The sequence below is a fragment of the Indicator indicator genome, chromosome Z (genome assembly GCF_027791375.1).
Source record: "Indicator indicator isolate 239-I01 chromosome Z, UM_Iind_1.1, whole genome shotgun sequence".
Taxonomy (NCBI): Eukaryota; Metazoa; Chordata; class Aves; order Piciformes; family Indicatoridae; genus Indicator; species Indicator indicator.
In genome coordinates this window covers 74,801,091-74,822,707 of record NC_072053.1, presented here as the reverse complement: position 1 = coordinate 74,822,707, position 21,617 = coordinate 74,801,091, and the positions used below count along the sequence as shown (strand labels likewise).

The window sequence follows — 21,617 nt, the reverse complement described above, 5'->3', positions numbered from 1 at the left end:
CTTAATTATTCTTTCTAGAAAATGTATGAGTGATGATTTTGCCTTATATAAATCTTCCAGATTACAGTATTGTATGTGTACTTTATCTCCCCAAATTACAGTTGAAATTAACTTGATATGAAAAAGATGCAGCTGTCACACCAACTGAAATGGAGTCACTGATCTAATTACTTGCCTTTCAATAACTCTGCCAGTGTTTATACATGAAGTTTTCCTGCTGAACTCCAGTATGTGAGAGATATCGCTTTCTATTTCCTTTGAATATAAATGAACTTCTCTCTCTGTTCCTGCTGGATTCAGTGACGAAATTCTCACTTCTGGGAATGGAGGCAGGAGGCAGTTTTACTTTGTAATTCATAGGGAAGTGTAATTTCTCATAGAGTGTACCTCCAATGCACCTAATAATGACAGGTGATGGATCTGATCCTGCCCTGCTTACCCAGGTAAAACTCCTGTGGAAGCCCACAGGAGTTGTGGCACGGCAGCTGTTCTGGGAGATGATCCTACAGCCACAAGGCTAACACTTTCAAAAACTGCTGGTGGTTTTGGATGCTTCCTTTTCTGTTGTGGGACACTTCAGAGAGGCCTGATTTCCAGTAATTTTATTTTCATCTGCTCTCTTGAAAATCAGGCCTGTTGAAAGCAACTCAAGGTGAAAATGTAAAAAAGAGAAGACATCCAAAATCAGTCGATGCCTCACTGTTTCTTGGTTCTTTGATTCTTCTAACTACAATGAAAAGGCAGACAGCTTTTTCTTGGTGACATGTTATAAGCCTGATTCTCTTCTCACATTGGTTTTGCTTCCATACAGCTTCACTCACCCTAGTGGAGTTAGTCTGGATTTATAGCTACAGAAGTGAGGTTAAAAATCAGGATTTAAATTTTCTAAGTGTTTAAAAGTGCTAAAGATTATTTTGATGTGTCTTTGAAACTGTCAGACTTTTGAATCAATAACAGCAACTGAAAAAAAAAGAAAAAAGAGGGAAAAAAAAGAAAGAAAAAGGAAAGAAAACAACAAAAAGCCTCTTTTCATTCTGATATGATTCCCATATTTCTGTTCTTTCTTTCTTTCTTGGTGCTTTTTCTGCATTAATTGTTAGTTCAGAACATCCAATTAAACAGAGTTCTCGCTCTGTACTCTTTTCTTTCTGTGCCAGTGAAAAAGACACTTGTTCACAGTGGTGGTAATGTGAAGCACACTGAAAGCAAACAGACAAAAAAATGCAGAGGTGTATCTTCTGTTAGATCAGTCAACCATCTCTACAGAGTTGGTCAGTGTAACTTCTCACCACTGCCCAGGGGACAGAAAACAAACAAAGCAAGCGGAGAGTAGGAAAAGATGGCCGCATCCATATGACACCTGCAGAAATTTTGGTGGCCTCCATATCTGCTGCAGTGGCCAGATTAAATAGACTTCCACACACTCCCTCTGCCTCCCCTAGGGCCTTTTGGATGGGAGAAGGACCAAATTCACCTATAGAAGCTCAGCACATCATTTCTTGACTCAGGCTTATGTGGTTAAGTTTTATCAAAGAGAGGAACAGCCGCAGAGCCCCATGTTGCAACAACAGGTCTGGTGACTGTTGGAGACTAGCAACCTCTGTTTTGGCTTTTGTTGTTGTTGTTGTTGGATTGTGTGTTGTTTTTTCTTTTTCTCCCAGAAACACTAAGCATTTACAAATCTCAGTATTTCTGAAAAGGAGACCCTGAGTTTTCAATCACAGGGTGGCCTGGGAAGGCTGTCTCCAGGCACATTTAGGACCCCAAAGTATTGCAACATTAAGTGTAAAGCCCTTTCTGTCTCACCTCTACCACAGGAGTGCCATGGGAGCCAGGTGCACTTTGCAATACTTGTCTTACTCTGGGGCTTGTTGACCTCATCAGTAACACCTCATGCAAATCTTCCAGCCTTCTGCCCCTGGTCTGGCTGGTCATCTTGTTGCTCACCACCCTTTCCTCTCTGGGTGTGATGCCACCTTCACAGCCACCTTGGCTTCTCAGTGTCTTCCCAGCATGAACTTTTTCCCTCTGATGTTTCTTTCCCCTGTAGGCATTTTTTTGCAAAGCCTTATGCTTGTGAAATCTGGGGTGTCATCTTTATCCATGCATCTCTTCAGCCACCTGCTCCCTTGTCAGATGACCTTCTGGTTCAGCACAGACTCAGCGTTTTGGGGATGACTCCCACAGCAGCCAGCTATGGGAGATGCTTGCTGAGGCTGGAACCAGCGCATGTCTGAGACTGTCTGAGGTACAGCATGGTGGGGAGATGGTGGCACACAACAGTCCAGAAGTGGCCCTTTAGTGGTTAGAAGTAGAGCACAAGCCTTAAACTTTAGACCTGCCAAATATCTACTGCTCAGTACTTGTAGCTAACATTGAGTGCCTAGGAAGGCCAGTGTTTTTTATGTGTTTGTGTGACCTCCATGATTAACAGGGCCCAATAGATGCAGAAAAGCTAAAGGTTTGTCTGCATAGGTTTTCTCTTTTTGGGTCAAAGGCAGTTCCACATCTGAGGTCAAGAAAAATGAGAAACAGGAACAAATCAATCTGAACTCAGAGGGTCTACACGGGCTAAAACATGCTTACTCCAATCATCCTCCTCCACAAGGGCAGCAATCATGCCTGAACATCAGCTTGCCCCTTCTAGCCATCAGACTGCAGCCAAGATACAGAGAACTTCAGGTGCATCATCTTAGGATGATGAATGTAAGCAGGTTTTCCAGGGCTGCTTTGGGCTTTGAAGAGGTCAGTTTTCCTCTCATCCTCAGATAGGAAGCTGCCTGTGGAAATCCATGCACAATCAGGCACAAAGGAAGAGGTCCAGTCTGTGGTCAAGAAGAGAGAGGTTTTTGTAAGGATCATTGCAGGAAGAGTTTTTTATTGTTTTAAGCAAACTCCATGTCTGTTTAACTTAAGCCATCACACATACATTTTCAGTTTCAGCATGAGAGGATACAAAGAAGTAGAATCAGAAACTGGTTCAGTGATAGCATTTTGCCACAACAAACTGCTCGCCTTAACTTTTGTAAGAAGAACACACACCAAAAAAAAAAAAAATCAACCTCTTTTCAGTGTATTTTTTCCCAGACTGGGAAAAAGCAACCTATGAAACTTTTTTATATTTTGTATTTTCTAAGTTTCTATGAACCCACTTTCCATGTTGTCCCTTGTTTGCGTCCAGGGACCGTTTCTTTTGCAAACCTCTGCATTTTACTTCCATTTTTCTTTTTTTTTTTTGTCTTTCTTTTTTTTTTAACAGAAGAAAAGTACAAATCAAAAACCACAGCGTTATGATGAGTGGCTAGGCAATCTCTTTCAATTACAAGAGTATCAATACAGAAAGAAAAGAATTACAGGGTTGTTTTCTTTTTTTAATTTCCTGTGGCTGATGTACTGTATGGTATATGTTTACAGAACTCCTCTGGTCTGCCTTTGTGATGTTAACTAAATGAATGACAAAGTAGGTATGATGTGCCATTTGACAGTTTGCCTTAGCACTCTTTGGTTTCCTTCTTTTTGTATCTTTCTTTTCCTTTTTTTTCCCCAAAAAAAGTGCAGGCTGTATTCCAAAGCTGTATAAACACAACATTATCTTTCAATCCCCAGCAAGAGAAGTGTGCACAAGCCGTTCTCTATGAAGTGTACCTTTACCAGTGCAATACAAGACCTCAGCCCTGCAAACAACACCACATACACCTAATTCTGCTGTGTGTAGACCTATTTGAGTTAACAGGACTATTCATAGGAGTATTATATGTAGGTGTCTGCAAGATCAAGGCATGAATGATTACCACAGGGTGTACTGTGGGTGTTACTTGTGTCCCTACACCAATTTTATGCATTGCTGAGTTTGCCTAGGGTCGTGTAATCCTAGAGGCTAACTCTGAGCATTGCTACTTCTGCTGAGAAAACCACAAAGCAAAATGGTGCTTAGCATATGGTAGGATGAGGTCCTGAGGAAGCACTGCTACTCTGGCAGTGTTATTCATGCCTAAGTGTAAGTGGGACCTCCCTGACAGCTATTATGTTAGTACCCTGCCATTGTGCCTAAGTTCACTACTGGTACTTCATGATTGAAACTATAAAGGTACAACAAATGAATCAGAGCAGAAAGACAGCATGTGGAGTTGCTAGAGAAGTAAAAGGTGTTCTACCTTTTGATTTAGTCCAACATCCAAATGGCATGCTTGGAAAGCAAGTGGGGATACAATAGAAAATGCAGTATTTTACATTTCTGTATTTTTTTAACAAATAGATATTTTTCTAAGGAGATACAAACCCTAAATGGGAATTGAGTTTCTGAATATCATCTTTCCCATAACATTGAACCTTTGAGCTTTTTCATACGTTTATGACAATGCCCAGCTTCTTGGGAACTTTTGTAGACTTATCCACAATTTTTTCCGGGAAGCAGGATCACAACACTTTTTAAAGAGTAAAATTAGAAGAGTAGAATCCAGTAGACCTGCTATGAACACAGCTAGTTAACCAGAGATCTATTCCACAGAAAAAAAGAGTTGGACCTATGCTTTCTATAGCTAGACAAGCTTCTTTATAAAGCCAACATGGTAGGCAATAGATACCTACTTTAAGTATAGAGGTATGGCTAAATAGGAGAACTATTTTTTTTTTACTTTGTCATACTTTATCCAGCATTAGATTTCAAAATGAAAGAGATGGTGCCACTGGAAAGAGTAGAACAAACTCATTTAAACAAAACAGAGGATTTTCCCACAGACTGACACATGTTGTATTTATTTTTTCTAGACTCACTTAGTTTCAACCAGTTATCTATGTCTATTAGAAAGTTTAGGATTTGCTCAGATTATGTTCCATGAGCCTTCTGGGCATCAAGAGTAAACTTTATTTCTGAGCTAATCAGAAGGCACAGGCTATGACAGTATCCAACAAAAATGTGGACTGTTAATATTTGTATTAAAAGTTGTATAAAATGGCTGAATTTATTAAGTTTAGAATATAAATGGATTGTTATCTGGTCCAAAGAGAATATAAATCCAACTTGTAATATAAACTTATAATAATAACTTAGCTTGTAAATAGTGACAAGGGTGCATGAAATTCTTTAAAATGTCCCACTTGTATTTAAAATTAAAATATTATAAAACTGATCCTTTTTCCTCATGGGTTAAAAGAGTCTTGCAAAATCTATGGCATTTTCCTCTGTTGATTCCACTGTTCAAAAGATAAAGAATAGGCCACTTTACTTGAGGGCAAACTTGTGAAAAAATTCTGAGACCCTTCCTCCAGTTTGCAAAAACTTCTCTTGTTTTGAGGAGGTTTGCTGTTGTTGTATTGCAAAGCTTTTCTGAACTGTTTCTCAAGTTCTTCTCAAAGGAGGATTTAGGGGGTTGTTTTAAGAATTGATCTACTTTAGAAATCAGGAAAAAAGAAAATATTCCCCCCTCAATTAATTTTTTAGAGTGAGTTAAGTAACTCGAGTCCACCAATTGGGGTATATTTGTACATTTTTAACTTGCATTGGTTATGTTAGTGATTCATACCTGAATTTAGTCCTTGCATTCAGTAGGTCTGTAAGACCTAAAGACTTGGCTGTGAGCATAACATTAAGCATCCAAGCAGCCCTTTTCAGTTTAATGGAATGACTCAGACAAATTCAATTTAAGCACACGCAGAAATTTGGTCTGGTCTTTAAACAATGTGCTACAAGCAAGGCAACTTTAATTGTTTCTTCTCGTTCCTTTAATTAGATAGATTTGTGAATGGTGTTGCAAAACTGGTGCACTGTTCTGCAGAGAAGGGTTTAGAGCATGGTCTGCTTGCTGAGTTTGAAAGTAAAAGAAACACCCTCCAGGAAATGCCCAGTGCCAGATGAGGGTGGGGTAAATTTCTTACCTGCACACAAAGACGACATAAAAGAGGCAGTGTTAAGTTTTTCTTCCAAATTTTTCCCTCTGCACACCTCTGCTCCAGACTCTGCCTGTCCCCTGTCTCTGTACTTGCTCTCATCCTGGACACCATTACTCAGCTGCTCTTTTTTTTCCTCCACTCTTTACTTCCATTTCTGTGGTCTCCTATGAGGTCTCCTATGAGCAAAGGTAGAGGGAAGAAAAGAGAGATTGGAGTTAAAAGCATCACCTCAAGCCTGTTGACATGAGTCCCAAGTGGAAAGAAATTACAGTGTCCTGTCCATAGTGTTTGGACATCCTTCTTCATTTTCCTAGGTTCAGATTTGGTTCTAGAGGAGCATTTTCCCGAGATACTCATCTGGCGATGTTCATTCATCTTAATAGATATTCAGTGGGCATCCCACGGGTTGCACAAACAGGGGTTTTCACTAAAATCTACTATTCAGGTAAATCTGCTGTCTTTATTCCCACTCCCATGGGAATGTCCTAAACCCCCCAAGCCTATATGAGCTCATATGCTCAAGTGCATATGAGCCCATATGCTCAAGTGCATAAAATATCGTTATCCAGAAGCCACTTACAGAAGCAAAAGACAAGCCACTCTCTAACTGTCAGGTTGCAATTGGCAGGGTATAAGAGCCAGGAGAAAACATGAACTTCCCCACAGATTGATCCAGTATACCAAGGCATTCCTGGTAAAATTAGCTGCCAAGAAGTACTGGTATCCCTCCAAGACAACATGCTACTCGGAGGTAAACTCAAAAAATAGAGAAAGTTTTGTGCGATGTATAAAGTCACAACTAGAGGCAATGCTTAAGCTCTGCTAACCTTAAGAACTTCCTTTAAGAGTAACACATAAGTAAAGCACTGTACCAGTTAGAGGTAGCCCTGAGGGTATGTTAATACCAGCCTATATCCAAGATTAAGGTGCTTTATCAGTGATGGGTTCAAATTTTGTTCCTGTTATCTTGCATGTATGGATGTAGGTACTGCACAGGGGCATTTACAGGAGATAAATCCATTTGGAAGTTCTTTGCTCTTCCAGTGGCCACTGAATCTGAGTGCAGCAAAGGTAACCAAAATCAGGTTGAAGGCAAAGAACACAATTCTGAACTTTTACTGCCCCTCCTGACTATGTTCATTCCATAGACAAAGAATGACTCTTTATAGGGGTTCAAGAAAATGTTGTGTAAAATGCAGCTTTTATGGTGAATGTAGGTTGTGGTTGAGATGTTTTTTAAGCTTTAGTCTCCCACTTTCTTTGTGAGCTAATGTAAATAAAATCCCATTTTGTTGGGAAAATACTGCTGTGCTAACACTGGATTAGAATTGCTGGGGATAGCTGCTGTACTTTGTAACCTGAAGTGTACTTTTTTGACTGTTATGGTTTTTTTCTTCAGATTGAAAAAAAAAGTACAAAAAATAAAATAAAAAACCAAGAACACTGCCAGCAACAGCCATGCTGTAACTGTGGCTTCTCTCTTTTTTTCCTCTGTACAATACTACTAGTAAATAAATCTGCCTTTTCACTGCGCCTACTTCTGTGTCTTTTACTGTGTTTCTCTCTAACCAACCACTCTTCAAGATGCTCTGTGATCTCAAGGACATAACACACTGGAGCTGCCTTTCTAAAAAAAAAATTATTAAAGTACTAACTGCACAGTTTGGTGTTTTTGTTTTGCTGTCTTTTTTTTTTCTTTTCCTCCTCTGCTGTGCCATGCTGTTCTGAACGTTATTTTAATCAGGTGCTTCAATACATATTAACTCAACCTACCAGTTACTGTCTCATTTCTCTTTTCCTTCTCATGTGATACTTTGCCAAGCACATTGCTCTAGGATCACATGGCATCTTTTCATGTTTACAGAAGATTAAGGATTGGTTGAGTCAGCAAGGCAACATGTCCCAGGTCAAGTTATTTCATATGGCATATATAATTCATCAGAAATAATTGCTAAATAATTTTAAGGACTGACAAAATAAATAGTGTGCCCTTTTTTTCCCAGGGCTTATTACAGATAGTGTCCTCCATATTTCATACTGGGAGAAGCTTGCCATAGCTTGACTTGTCGAGAAAAAGAGGGAAAAAACCCTTGTGCAGTTTTTTCCTTAAGATGTTACATTTACCTAAGCTTGTAGCAGTAATAGGGCAGTGAATGCAGCCAGGCATCATAAGTCTGGTTTTCAGGAATTTAAAAAGTGAGCTTAAAGTCAGTCATTTAAGAAACTGACCACAAACTTCCCTCTGCTAAGTACTTTCCCTCTGCTCCTTTTGCCAGTAGCCATACAGATAAATATATGCACACACATACGGATCTGAGCCTCTGCAATAGGGTACTTTTTAACATCACAGGAGTGGAAATGGCCACGTGCTCTGCTTTGCTGTTTTATAATTTAGTTTCCAGAGTTGTAGTAAGTGGAGATTCTTTTTTTCTTCACTTGTGTATGAGTGACAGAAAGTGAATTTTGTCTGTCCTGGAAGACTGTGAATACATGAAAGACTGGTGTGTTTTTTGTCATCAGAGACCTAGAATTGATTAAGCTGAGAGAAGTGCTTGTAGCTATTTAAATTCTTTTTGTTTTGCAAAAGCCTTCCTAATTCATAAGGTGCGTTAACATGGCGAAATGAAGGATTATGACTCTGACTTAGCAACAGTGTCTGTGTGAAGACCATGAAGTGACAAGGGTATTATCATGTGTGGCTAATTTAGTGCTTGGACACTTGGATGTGACAGGTACAAATTCCACTTGTTGGTGCATACCATGGCCTGTGACACACTCTTGTTTTCATTCCACCTCATTTAATCATACAGCCATGAGAAGGTGTTCAGTTGGAAACTCCTCCACTACACAAAACTCAGTCATCCATGACAACACCAAGACCAGACTAGACAATTTTAATATCATAGTTACTAAACTTTCAGAAACAAAATGCTTTTATGCATTTCTCCTTTTTTAAATCTAGGGAAAAATTGTGTATTTTTTTTTCCTACTGTCATAGCATGTAGGTAGAAAGAAAATGCTTAGCAGCTGGTAAAATAGTGTGGCACTCCCCTGAAATACTTCTAAAGTGGTGCCCTGGAGGTCAATGTCTTTAACAGAGTAAGGGCATATTCAGCATGTGCAATGCCAGCCCTCTCAGGTTTTTGGTCTTTTTCTTAATAGTTCTGTGTCCTTTTGATAATAAAAGGAAGATAGTTGCTCACTCTGAAAGTTCAACCCAGAGTGCTTCTGTAGTTTGTTGTGGGGTAGAAGTGGAAAAGCTCATTTTCAGTCAGCCCTTTATTTTATCACAGGGCCCTTGCAACCTACCCTTGATCCTTCAAAACTCATACCAACTCATCAACACTTCTCGATTCACACTACAGTACTTTTGAGGTTACAGGGATAAACCTCTAAGGCTAATAACTGTAGGAATGAACAGTAGCATAGGGACAAGAAATCAATAACAATTTTTGCTGTCCCAAGACTTCTCTTTATATGCCCCATCCACTGCAGAAGGTCTACCCAGATGTTTGTTGCACTGTGCACAGTCACATACAAATCCTCTCTAGCTGCTCATGGGAGAAACACAGGCTGGTCCCTACAGGAGTTTATAAAATCACAGAGTATGGTGCAGCTGTACAAATTGTGACCCACGTTTACCCATGATAGAAAAACTACCTGCCTCATTGTCACTAGTGTCTCATTGCCAGTAACTACCTTCTCAGATGAGACAAGGAAGGAGGTACTTGCTGTTTCAGATGTGGAGAAGGGAGCTTCCCAGCATATAACCCAAAAAAAAAAGAATAAAGGGAATAATCAGCTGGCAGTAAAGAAAATGGCTCACTCCAAAATCATGGGTGGGGAGGAGCTGTGTTGCTGTACAGATACAGGCCTGCAAACCTGTGACTCAGTTGCCTCAGAAAGAAGGGAATTGGCTCCTGTCTTTCATACACAGCAGCTCCTCCAACTATAAGTAAGCAAGCCCTCTGGACTCACTGAGCACTAAATAAGGTGCTGGTCCAGGTCCTGGGAAACATCATTTCCAATTGCTGCTGTTCTGCGTGGTGCAGCATGGCCCTCATCTCCAGATCTACAAAGGTATGTAGAGAAATAATCCCCTTGTTTTAGATGGGAAGTGTAGGTAGTAAAATACCTCTGTAGGTCCAAGATTTTTCATACATTTTATGCCTGTAATTTACGATAATTCATAGAATCAGTCAGGGTTGGAAGGGACCACAAGGATCATCTAGTTCCAACCCCCCTGCCATGGGCAGGGACACCTCACACTACATCAGGCTGGCCAGAGCCTCATCCAGCCTGGCCTTAAACACCTCCAGGGATGGGGCCTCAACCACCCCCCTGGACAACCCATACCTTGCCTCATAGGGCCATGGGGCCTCATAGGATGCACCTGTTAGCATCTTACAAGACTACAAGAATGCAGGGCATATTCTGAGTACACAGCATCACAAAATATCTTCTTGCTGTTACAGTTTTTGGAGAGCTTACCCTTAACTGTCCTGACAAACCAGAAAAAAGTAGGATGTATCACAATGCAAACCAGCAATTTACAACAATCTGGCTTTTGCTGGGAATGATGGGTTTGTCATGAATTTGGAGGTAAAAAAGATATAGCAGAAACATGTTTGCTTGCTTGTAGGTGGGAGAACAAAGGGAGAAGAATAGGCAAAGGGGGGAAGGAGAAAAATGGGTCAGTTTCTCAGATCTGACAAATCAGTTCAGCTCCCTTTCTGAGTATTTCCATAGTGTGTAATGCATCAGTGGCTATAAATTCCCTCTGGATATACTTGAGTCTGCTCCAGCACTGGCAGCAGTATGGCAGCTTTTGGGTACAGGAGGGAATTGGTTAAGCTAATTAGCTCTGCTGAGAAAGAGGCTATCTATTCACTTGAGCCTAACCCCATGCTAAAGTGGCTCTACTGCCCTTTACTAGTTGTAGTAAACTTTAGCATTGCATTGTGGTTTGTAAGCATCCTATGGCTTAAAAGGAAAGACATGGTTTAGCACCAGCAGAAATTCTTCATCGTATTTTACTGGAGTGTGGTACATACATAGTTCAAGTTAAAGCAAATTAGATTACTGAATCCTAACAATTTTGTAAACAGATTGTTATGATGCTTAGTTTTTGTTATGTGGTAAGAGGTTTCTTCTTGGCACACTAAGTTATAGACACATGTTTATCACTGGAGAAATAGGGGTTTGTTGACAAATTGGTGGGGAGACAGGATAAATACTTCCTTCTACTGACCAGCTTAAGCAACCTTATACTGTTAGATATGGCTGAGTTATCAGGGAGATAGGGTTAAGTAATCTAGCTGTTAAATACCATATACAGCTTCACACTGAGAACAGAGCTGACATCTGGAAGTTCTCCACTGATGCTATTTGAGTCTGGATTTTTTTTTGTTACAGAAACTGGAGGTTGTCAGGGGATTAGTAAATTGGAAGAGTTAACTAAGAGAGATAGTTTCTACTTACACCATCCTGGGAAGAAAATAGTCCTATAACTTGAGACAAGTAATTCCCCTTTTCACTGCTACAATTTGTGCTGCAAATCTAATGCTCTTTGGGGTCATTTTCGAATCTGCAGCTCATGGAGTCTGGAGTCGAACAATTTGGGGAGAGACTGCCACAAATTTAAAAGAGACAAGAAGAAAAACAGTAGTTTCTGGGCTTCTTGACTAAGAATGAAATCTGGAAAATACTTGCTCTAGCTGTATGTGCAAGCTCTGCACAGCTGTGATACTCTATGTCTCATTTTCTGTGGTATTTAAGACACTTACAGACACTATTCTTAAGCACTGTTGAGTATAATCAGGAAATTATAACAAGGCACACAGGGAAGCTACTGAAAGATCAGACTATTGATTTTCTTCACTTATTTTATATAGCAGGATTTAGAATTTACAGACCTGGAAATACTGTGATTAATTGTGCAATTTACCAGTTTATCTTCACAATGTGCCAAACAATTCCCAAAACACGAAAAAATTGAGGACCTACCATGGAGGCTGTAGCCTGCCTATCTCGATTTTCTATTTTCTCTACTCATTACAACTTCTGCAAAGAAAACATCAGGACTGAAAGCTGTAGACAAAATTCAGAGAATTTAAAAGGTGTAATTGAAACTGGAAATAAAAGGAAAGCAACTCTTCTCTCCCACCCAGCATCAAGAACTGTCTTACTTTAATCCATAAACTAAAAGAAATTAAATCCAATCTGATGTCAAAGGACAACTTTCACAGCTTAACAGCTGCAAATATTGCAAGCAGGACCACCAAGCCCCCAGGAAAACAATCTCCATCTGCTTTGAGGATCAGGACATTATCCCCACAGCTAGCCTGTTGAACACAGAGTGCCTGTGTGGGAAGTCAGTCAGAGCAGGCATTTGCCACAATGCACTAAAAAGTCTTAAAATTAGTTTGAAAATTAGTTTGAAAACCCCTCACTGATGAAATAACATTTTTGAAGGGGGAGGCCCCAAGCATCAGCAAGATTGCAGACTATAAATAGTTACAGAAAGAGAAAATCAGGGAGGGGAGTACAGGCTCTTACTCAAATACCAAAGAAAACACACTGGTTTACCCTGAAGAAGTGTGCTACTCCTCACCAGCAGTGCTGGAGAAGCAATGGTTTTGTCTTTTGTAAGGAAAACCTGGCCCATAAGCAAGATCTTTTCTTCAGGAATGGCTCTTCTGTAGGCATAACTTCAAAAAAGCGAATCTCCTTTACAGCAGAAGAGCCAAACAGAGGCCAAGGTTCCAGTGTGCTGCCACTGTTGGCCACTATTATAAGCACTTGACTCATCCAGAATTTAGCCACTATTAACCACTATTAGCCACTATAAAAGCACTTGACTTCTCCAGAAGTTCCAGCCTGGAATGACCTGTTCAGTCATTGTCAACTATGTGCAATTGTATTTAAAAAAAATGGCCAGAAGAGTTTATGAAGAAGCTAGTTTATTAATTTTCTTTTTCTTTTTCAATAATAAGTGGTTAGGTTAGTGCATTATGGTGATACAGGTTGATGAAAGCCATGTTGTTCAAGTAGGAGGGGGAGAAATAAAAAATAAAGATTATTTCCAGAGATCAGATGTATAAAAGTTGGAATAAAACATAACCTAGTCTACTAGGCATGGCATTTTGCCCTAAAAGAAAAGAACTAGTCATGTGCCTGAATTTAATGAGTAGCCAAATTTACTTCCATAGATCTATTTGTATCATCCCATTTCATTAAACACTTCTTCACAAAGCCTCAAATAACTGGGAACAGCAGAAGAGTGCTCCAGATGAGCCATGCTATGAAAGCAAACACCATTTTTCGAGAACATTAAATAGTAGAAAGCAGAAAGCAAGGTAATAATGAAATGCAGTTAAGTTTGAAATTAGCTGATCTGTCTTGCCCTGTAGTGGTGAAAAGCTTGCTTTCTGTGTAGCTAACAGCATTTCTTCCAAGACCTCTATTTTGCAAAGATACCTTCCCTGGCCTTCCACTGCTACTGGGCTTAGAAGCCAATCATGTATAGTCCCTACAGAGCAGAGGCATCTGGGATGGTGCTGAGCAAGGAAGGGAGGGAGGCAAAAAATATTGTTGCATGCTCTTTCATCTGAAGGAGGCTGAGAACACTGTCAATGTTAAAGCAGAATAATTAATACTGTTTTGATTCGCTGGTGAAAATAAACAAACAAAAGCAGAACAGGGAATTCTACCATGCTGAACCCAAACTGAAACTTTCTGAACTGACCAGCTGTTTAAAAACAAACCTGGTTTGTTTTTGGTTTTGTTTTTTTTTTTTAACTGGAAGTTTCAATGCCAGCTGGAGGCATTAAAGAAAACCAAACCAAAACAAAAAACCCCAACCAAAACCAAAATAAAACATGACATCCCACCAATATCTCATTTGCAATACATTAAGATATTGCTTCAGTGTTACCAGAACATTCTCTTTAACTTTTTCTGTCAAAAAATAGCATTACTGAAATTCAGTGTGATTTCATTCTCTCAGAGCTCATTTCTATTCCAGAAACTTTGCTGTGCAGATTCTAGGGGAAAATGTACATGACTCCAGCCAGCACAGCACTTCTATCTGAAACCTGGAGGGATGACATTATGATTTCCAGTCAAGTGTGTGTAATAATGAAGAGCTAGCCATGGGCAACAGACCCACATTGCCAATATTGGATAATGCTACTTTCTCTGCTGATTGTGGCAAGCTCTTTGGTTTTCCCTTCCCTTCTGCCTGCTACCTCTTTCCCTTCAACCATACACATATTTACGCAATACTCCTTGGAGTACTGCTGAACTGCAGTTTCTGGATGGATGCCTCTGAAGCAGAGAGCACTCTGATCCAGGTTGATCAGAAGAAAGGATCAGAAGAAAGGATCAGAAGAAAGTTTAACATCTGTTGCCATGCATATGAAGACTAGCATGCTCTTTAACAGATGCTAAACCTTCCCAACGAACAAACAACTGATGGGTAGCAATTACTATTACTGGACTCATCCTCTCCTGGACACAAATCACTCTTCCAGTGCCATGTATGCATCATGAAAAGCCTAGGCAATATGTCAGTCTCTAGCAAAAAGGACTTCAAGCCAGATGTAATGTCTGATCCCAAAACAAACCTTTCCTTTCTCACTTCCATTGCATATAGTAAGAAAAAATAAATCGACTAGAAGAGGTTGAGGCAAGAATATAAGACACCCATGCAAAAAGTACACTGTGTTTCTTACGACAGCAATGTGAACGTTGTTCACTGTTGATAGAGACTATTTCCAGTAGGTAGTAGAGCAGTTCTAGAGGGTTCTACCTGTTTCAGTATGAATGCTTAACACTGAATATGATGGGGTTATCAAGAGAGTTGCTAGCACTGTTCAGTTAATTTTGTGGTAGAGGCAAGCTGGCAGTCTCTGACCCTGTAAACACATGATGTTGTGTAAGTGCCAATACCACTGCAAGATAATTCAAGGCCTCTGTGTTGATTACATATATGAAGAGCACGTGTTAGAAAATTGCCCCTGACACTGTCAGGAAACAGGATTCCCTCACTATTGAAGCAAAGTGGCACCAGTACCCCCTAGCAGGCTGTAGGGTAGTGGTTTTTTGTTTCTTTGTTTATTTGTTTTAGTTCAACACACTTAAATTCCAACTCTGGCTCTTGCACTAGGGCTCAATAAGGACAGACAAGTGTCTAGTTGGGCAAGGCACAGCAGGCATCCTTCACCTCATCTGAGCTGAAAGCAAGTCAGTCGAGTAGAAATCAGACCTATGAATGCAAGGGAGTCCTGAGAGAGGAGAAAAGGGCAATATTTGTAGAGATTTTTTTCCAGTCTCCATCAGAGAAGCATCAAACAGCACAATAAATTGCAGGAGGACCAAGAGCAGTTCTTCACAGCACCAATGCTGAACATGGGGTCTGGCTCTAGCTTGCTTAGCAGGACCATCAGGGAGACCTCATTCCATTTACAAATCAGGGTCTTTCATTTCTGATAGACATCATCTAGCTTGTCATATATGAAAAGTCAACAGGCAAAATTAAACTTGGAAAGCACACTGGATAGCCTGCTTTGGTTTGTAGTGCAGCCTATTGCAAGCCTTCCCTAGGTCAGAACTACCACAGCACAAACACAGGCGTGCTGTCCTTGTAATTCAGAGCAGACAGAAGCATAGGCCATGAAGATCAAGAGACAAGCCAACCCCACATTTCAGGGACAGGCAAAAAAACAGGCTGTGCACAATGGTAAGAGACAGACATATGATTTAGAGCTGGATCTAGGTCGAGGCTTACCCAGAAAATGGGCCAGCAGCTGTGGTTTGATGTGGATCCACCAGTGTCATTTGTGCAGGGCAGTGGTGTACATAGCATTATGTCCACATCATACCCACTGTTGTGCAGACCTGTAGACAAAGATGGAGTGCCTCAATGTCATTGACTTCAGACACCAAACATCCAAACCTGATCTAGACAAATTCCCAGACCTAAAGGTAAAAGGTCAGCTTCAGCCAGGATAAAAATTGTAACATTCAGGTCTCCAGATGTGAACTTTCCTGCCATTTGCTATATAAGTCTAAAAATAATCTCTCTGTGGAAAATCATTGTTGTGGCAGGATCAGCCCTTGTCAGTTTTGCCTTGAAGACTTCAATCAGTCTCAAAGATTGCCTTGGCTTTATCCAGAACTCAGAACTGCGCTGAGCTTTACCACAGACCTCATAGTAATGAACAGTCTTATACTTGCAGAAATGATGACTTGTGTGTAAGTCTCTGTGTGTGTGTCTGTGTTCATGTACACACAGGCAACTTCCCCCTCTCCTAACACAACAAATACAGGCTTGAGTTTATGGGGAAGAATTTTATTAATTCTAAGCAGTGTATCCTTTTCTCAGTGTTTGCCTTTGGGTTTTTTGAATTTATCTAATGTCAAATTCACTGAGACAGGAACCACGCTTTTTTGACAGTATATCACGAGTATTCCAGAGTGTGTCAAGTATAAGGCAAAGGTGGAAAATTTCTGCTTCTCATCTCAAAAATCTGCTCTCAGACCCTCCATCTGACAAAATCTGGTTAATTTTCAGCTCTGCAGTACTACCCTCTCTGGAAGCAGCAGCTGGAGTCCTGGTTCCACTGCAGTCAATGGGAGTCTTGTTTCTGATTTCTTAGGACCAGGGTGCACAATGAATCAGTGTATATAAATCTTTGCAGGCCTGGATCCTAAAGAATTTACATGGAAGGATATTCTACTTTACATAGCCATAAATATAAATCAGTATATTAGTATTACAAATACCTACTTTTATGCAGGGACATTAAATTTAAAAGAAAAGTCTATCCTGCTGCAACAAAGTCCTGAATATACTGTAAAGCTTCCCAGTGTAAAAAAGCATTTATAATTCTGTGAATACAGTCAAGGCAGTGTATCCCTCTCCCCTAGTAAAGAGGTATAAGAGTTCAGTCTGGACATCATGTGTTTATGAAAAACATATTTTAAAAGAAACTTCCAGCACTGCCATGAGGTCTAGTGAAGGTATGCAGAAAACTTGACTTGACATTTATTTATTCATACAGACTTTAGCCTGTGTGACTCTTTTGCAGTGACATCTGTGCATGTCCAGCTTTGAGATGAGCAAGCTTAAATTCCAAAGCTTCTGAGGAGGCACGTTGCCCAAGGAAAAGTTAGGATCACATCTGGCTTGGTTCTTATTACCAGCAAAACTATGTGGTTAAGTGCAAATTGTTCTTTTTTTAGAGTTCCTCTTTTAATTTGTGTTTGAATTAAAACTGTCTTTTGTACAGCACTGTGAAGTAATGTATCAGTAAGGCAGAAGACAACACAGACTGCAAAGTATATGGATCTGAAGTTAAATGAGATTAACAAGATGGATGTGGAATCACAGGGGTGATCTATTAGACATAGTAGGGCTGTTGGTAGAGGTGAACTTGAGAGGTTACGGGGTAAACAAAATCATCAGAATTGTTACCAGAAACTGTTTAATCAAAAACTAATAGTATTGTGAAAGTGACCACGGGAGACTGTGATTTTTATTTTCAGATAAAGCAATAAATTCAAGGTGGTTACATGAGTTTATGAGCCTTGGCTTGGCAGCTGAGTGTAAAGTTAGACCTCCCTCAAGAATCATAACTACTTTAATAACAACTTAATATAGTTAATAGCAAAGTGATAGCATCTTGCATTACAGCACGTGTGCCTTGTGCAACTGGCTTGGTACATTTGATTTTACTAAAGTATAACCTAAGTATTTGTGGGATACCCCTAATTATTTGCACACAGTAGGTGAAGAACTGAATGGAAGTGCTACAATTAAAGTATAAAAGGAGCTGTAAGATATATTTTAATATTTAATGTGTAATTTTAGACAAGGCAAACTTACTATTTAAGTTTAAGGTCGATGACTTCTCACCAAAAGTCTTAATGCCTTGGAACCATTGTGTGGAAATAGGAGTCAAAATACTTTAACATGCAAGTCAAATTACTCCTGAATACTTACACTAAAATAATTCATGTTCTAACGTTTCTATTAGAATCAGAAGAAAGATAAACTGAATATAATTCCTCTGGTCCTACAATATAGTTTTTTAGTAAAAAACTCCTAAGAAAGCAAAAAACAATAGCTTCATTTCACCTCCTTGAAAGACCCAAAGAGTGGTAGGACAATATATAAAGATAGCAGATACCTATCTCCAGAGACAAGCATACTAGGGCATCATGTCTGGGTTGTGCTGGGATCAGTGCTTGAAATTCTGCTGTCTCCTACTGAGGTTGCTATTGGTGTATTTGTGGCAAAAAATAACAGCTATACCAAATAAAACTAATCCTTATGATGCTGTCAATTTTTAGTTCCTTAACCCAGTGTCTGCATAGAGCAGTGCTAATAACATTTTCACCCACCCCCTGACTCTGCCATATCTGAGTGCTTCAAAGTCTTTGATGTAATGAAATTTCACAGCATTCCATTAACTCAGAGAAGTGCCATCATTCTTGTATGAAAAATGAGGAACTGAAGCGAAAGAAAATTAAGTGGCTGCCTACAATGTGGGAGCCCAACCAGTTCCTCAGAAGCAAGAATTTTTTTGATGCTGATGTGACTCTTCACTGTTACTGTGCATGCACTTTTTTATCTGCATGGAGGATGATCATAAACAGCAAAGCTACCAGTTCCTCAGAAGCAAATATTTTCTGATGCTGATTTGACTCTTCATTGTTATTGTGCATGCACTTTTTTATCTGCATGGAGGATGATCATAAACAGCAAAGCTACCAGTTCCTCAGAAGTAAATATTTTCTGATGCTGATGTCAGTCTTCACTGTTATTGTGCATGCACTTTTTTATCTGCATGGAGGATGATCATAAACAGAAAAGCTACCAGTTCCTCAGAAGCAAATCTTTTCTGATGTTGATGTCAGTCTTCACTGTTACTGTGCATGCACTTTTTTATCTGCATGGAGGACAATCATGAACAGAAAAGCTACCAGGCAGGTAACTGCTTCTTAGCCTCAGGGAGCTCTGTTAAAGACCTGTACACTCATAGAGTGCTTTTGTGTTGAGAGTGGGAATAATTGTGGACCCAAACGCTCCTGTATGTACAATAACATCCCATCAGCTAAAATTCTGCCTAGCAATGACCTAGCAACCATAGTGAGGAAAGCATCTGCTGTCCTATATGTGTGCTTTGCTGGCACTGGGAGCTGTTAGGTACAGAGGCAAGTTCTTTTTATTTTATAGATCAGGCTATTTGCAGTGTGTGCTTTACACACAGCCAATGAAAGATTACCTGGATGGTAATCTTACCTTCCAGGATGGAAAGGAAATGCCATGGCATTACACAGTAGAAGTGTGACTATTCCCATTAAATAGTCATCTTTTACTGCCTCGTCGTACAAGCTGCATTTTGACAATGTTTTTGTAAGGCAAGGAAAACAGAAGAACACAAATGTTTTGTCTTCTCTTTTTTTTTACTTTTTATATTTTGTGCAACTTTCAGTTAACTTGGTCTTGACTAATGTACAGTTTTCCAGGAAGGATCACCCAAGTCACCAATTTCAGCAGGAGCACCATGACAGGGGCAGGCAGGGCATTCAAGTATGTCTTAAACCGTAGTAACTGGAGATGTCATTATGCAATAGCAAATGCAAAGTAATGTGCCATATTACCAGGAGAAGATCTGCCTGTTTATTTTACAGCCCAGACAAATAACAAATTACAAACCAGGAGCCAGCTGACAAACATTGTTACATTAAAAAGGAAAAGGTGAGCAGACTTCCAGTCGAAGATGAATGGAGACTGTTTGGAATTCCCTTAATCTCTCTGAATTATTTCTCAGATCCCCTGTGGCTGAAGGCACCAAGATAAAAGCAGAAATATTGAAATGCTAGAGTCCAAGACTCATTGTATATATGTTTATTTAGCAAATGTATATAAATGCTTATTTAAAGAATGTATATACTTCCTAAAATAATTCTAAGAGAATTGGGCAGCCAGCAGTGACTCTTGTAGAAACTGAAAAAATACAGACCTAGCTCAGATTCAGTGAACAAGGGTTCATATCCTATTCCAGTGAACAAGCCTCTGCTTGTGTCTCCATCTGTGTATTTTCATTATGTATTTACAAAGCCTTAGGCCAGCCAGTGTCTCTCAACTGTATTTGCATTATGCAGGAAACATCTCTGCTTATAAAGTCTATCAGTTATTAAAGTGTAGGCTTCAGGGTAACACTAAAAATTTCATATGAGCATCACTGTTTTCCAAATGTAAAAAAAAAAAAAAAAAAGAAAAAAGAAAAAAAGAAAATCTGTCTGATTTCAACTATTCACCACTTTTTGCTAAACACATGGAAGGAAATTCAGCCCTGTTACGAATGTGAACATCTCATTGACTTCAGTGGTGATTCAGCTTAGCTGTGTCAAAGCTGAATTAGGCCTTGACTCTCAAACTGTCTTGTCTGCTCTCACCATCTGTCTTTCTTTGCTAACCTAATTCCTTATTAAATAGGGTGTCCACAATGAATGTGAACCTATTCTGCTGATCCTTTCTCTGCAACAAACATTGCTAGAGGCTAAAATTCCTGAAAGTTATGACTACTTTGACTGCCTCTGCTTCTGCATAGTATGTGAGGCTCTTTTAGGGTGGCCTAAATTTCAGACTGTGAATGTTTAAAATTCTGAGCAGCCAATCTCTTTGCAGTCATATCTTAAATATTCAAAATTACTAAGTTGTTTAACAAATCATAACTTACCAGTGTTTTAATGTCTATCCTCCTCAGAGGTTTCTGAATTGGTACTGCTAACCATAGTAGTTCACATACCATGTAGATGCTGATGGTGTTATACAGAACAAAAATAAGAAAAAAAAATGTATCCATTTTAACAAACCAATCAAGAACAGAGGTAGAAATGTACTTAAAGGACAAGGCAGAAATATGTCCAATGGCATCCCTAATCTAGTGATTGTGCATACTGGAAGGAATACAGGGGAAGGTCTGAAGATACAGGCTGAAGATACAGACATTCTCAACACTTTATTGCAAAACTAAAACTGCCAGTTTTGCTTGACAGAGATGGTATTAATTAATGCCATGTTAGGCTTTCTAATAAATTTCTAATTTCTAGAAGTTTCACAAGAAATTTAGCGTGGTATATTTCAACAGGAAATGTTTAAGTGAGTAGCCTGATGCTTTGGGGGCTTACTCTTAAACCTTTTGAAATTTCCCAGTTTATATGTGTTCCCAGAGATGGAATCTCTCTGCAAGACAGTCTGCCTCTTTAAAATGTTACAGTTTAAAATCTTATAAAAGTAAGTAATAACTCTAGCACAGAAGCAGTAAGTGTTTGAATTACAGGTAATACAAAAGTTAATTGAAGCCCTGTAATTTTATGCTTTTGTCATACTCTGTTCCACTCATATTATGGGCTTATTGTCAAGATAAAAGCTGTGAAAAATGTTTATTTGTACCATGGTACAGGTTCTAATCTGCTTTTTCTCAAGAGGATAGCAAATTCTCTTAGGAAGACAATTTACTGAATTGACAGTGTTCATGCTGAGGAGGAGTGAAGGGAATCAAAGAGATAGCTCAGAAAAAAGGAGATGCACATATCCTGCAAAAGTTACATTTTAAAAGGAGGTCAGTTTTGTTTATTACAGCTTTAGGGTGCCCCCAGCTAGGCTCAAGCTCTGAAAAAAATTCCTGGTCACATACACTGTCCATTCACCA

General features: G+C 39.5%; 1 protein-coding gene across 1 annotated transcript in view; it reads left to right on the top strand.

Annotated features, from left to right (window-relative positions):
* PALM2AKAP2 (PALM2 and AKAP2 fusion) overlaps positions 1–21,617 on the top strand; it is a 232,959-nt gene that overhangs the window by 89,463 nt on the left and 121,879 nt on the right. The window lies entirely within an intron of this gene.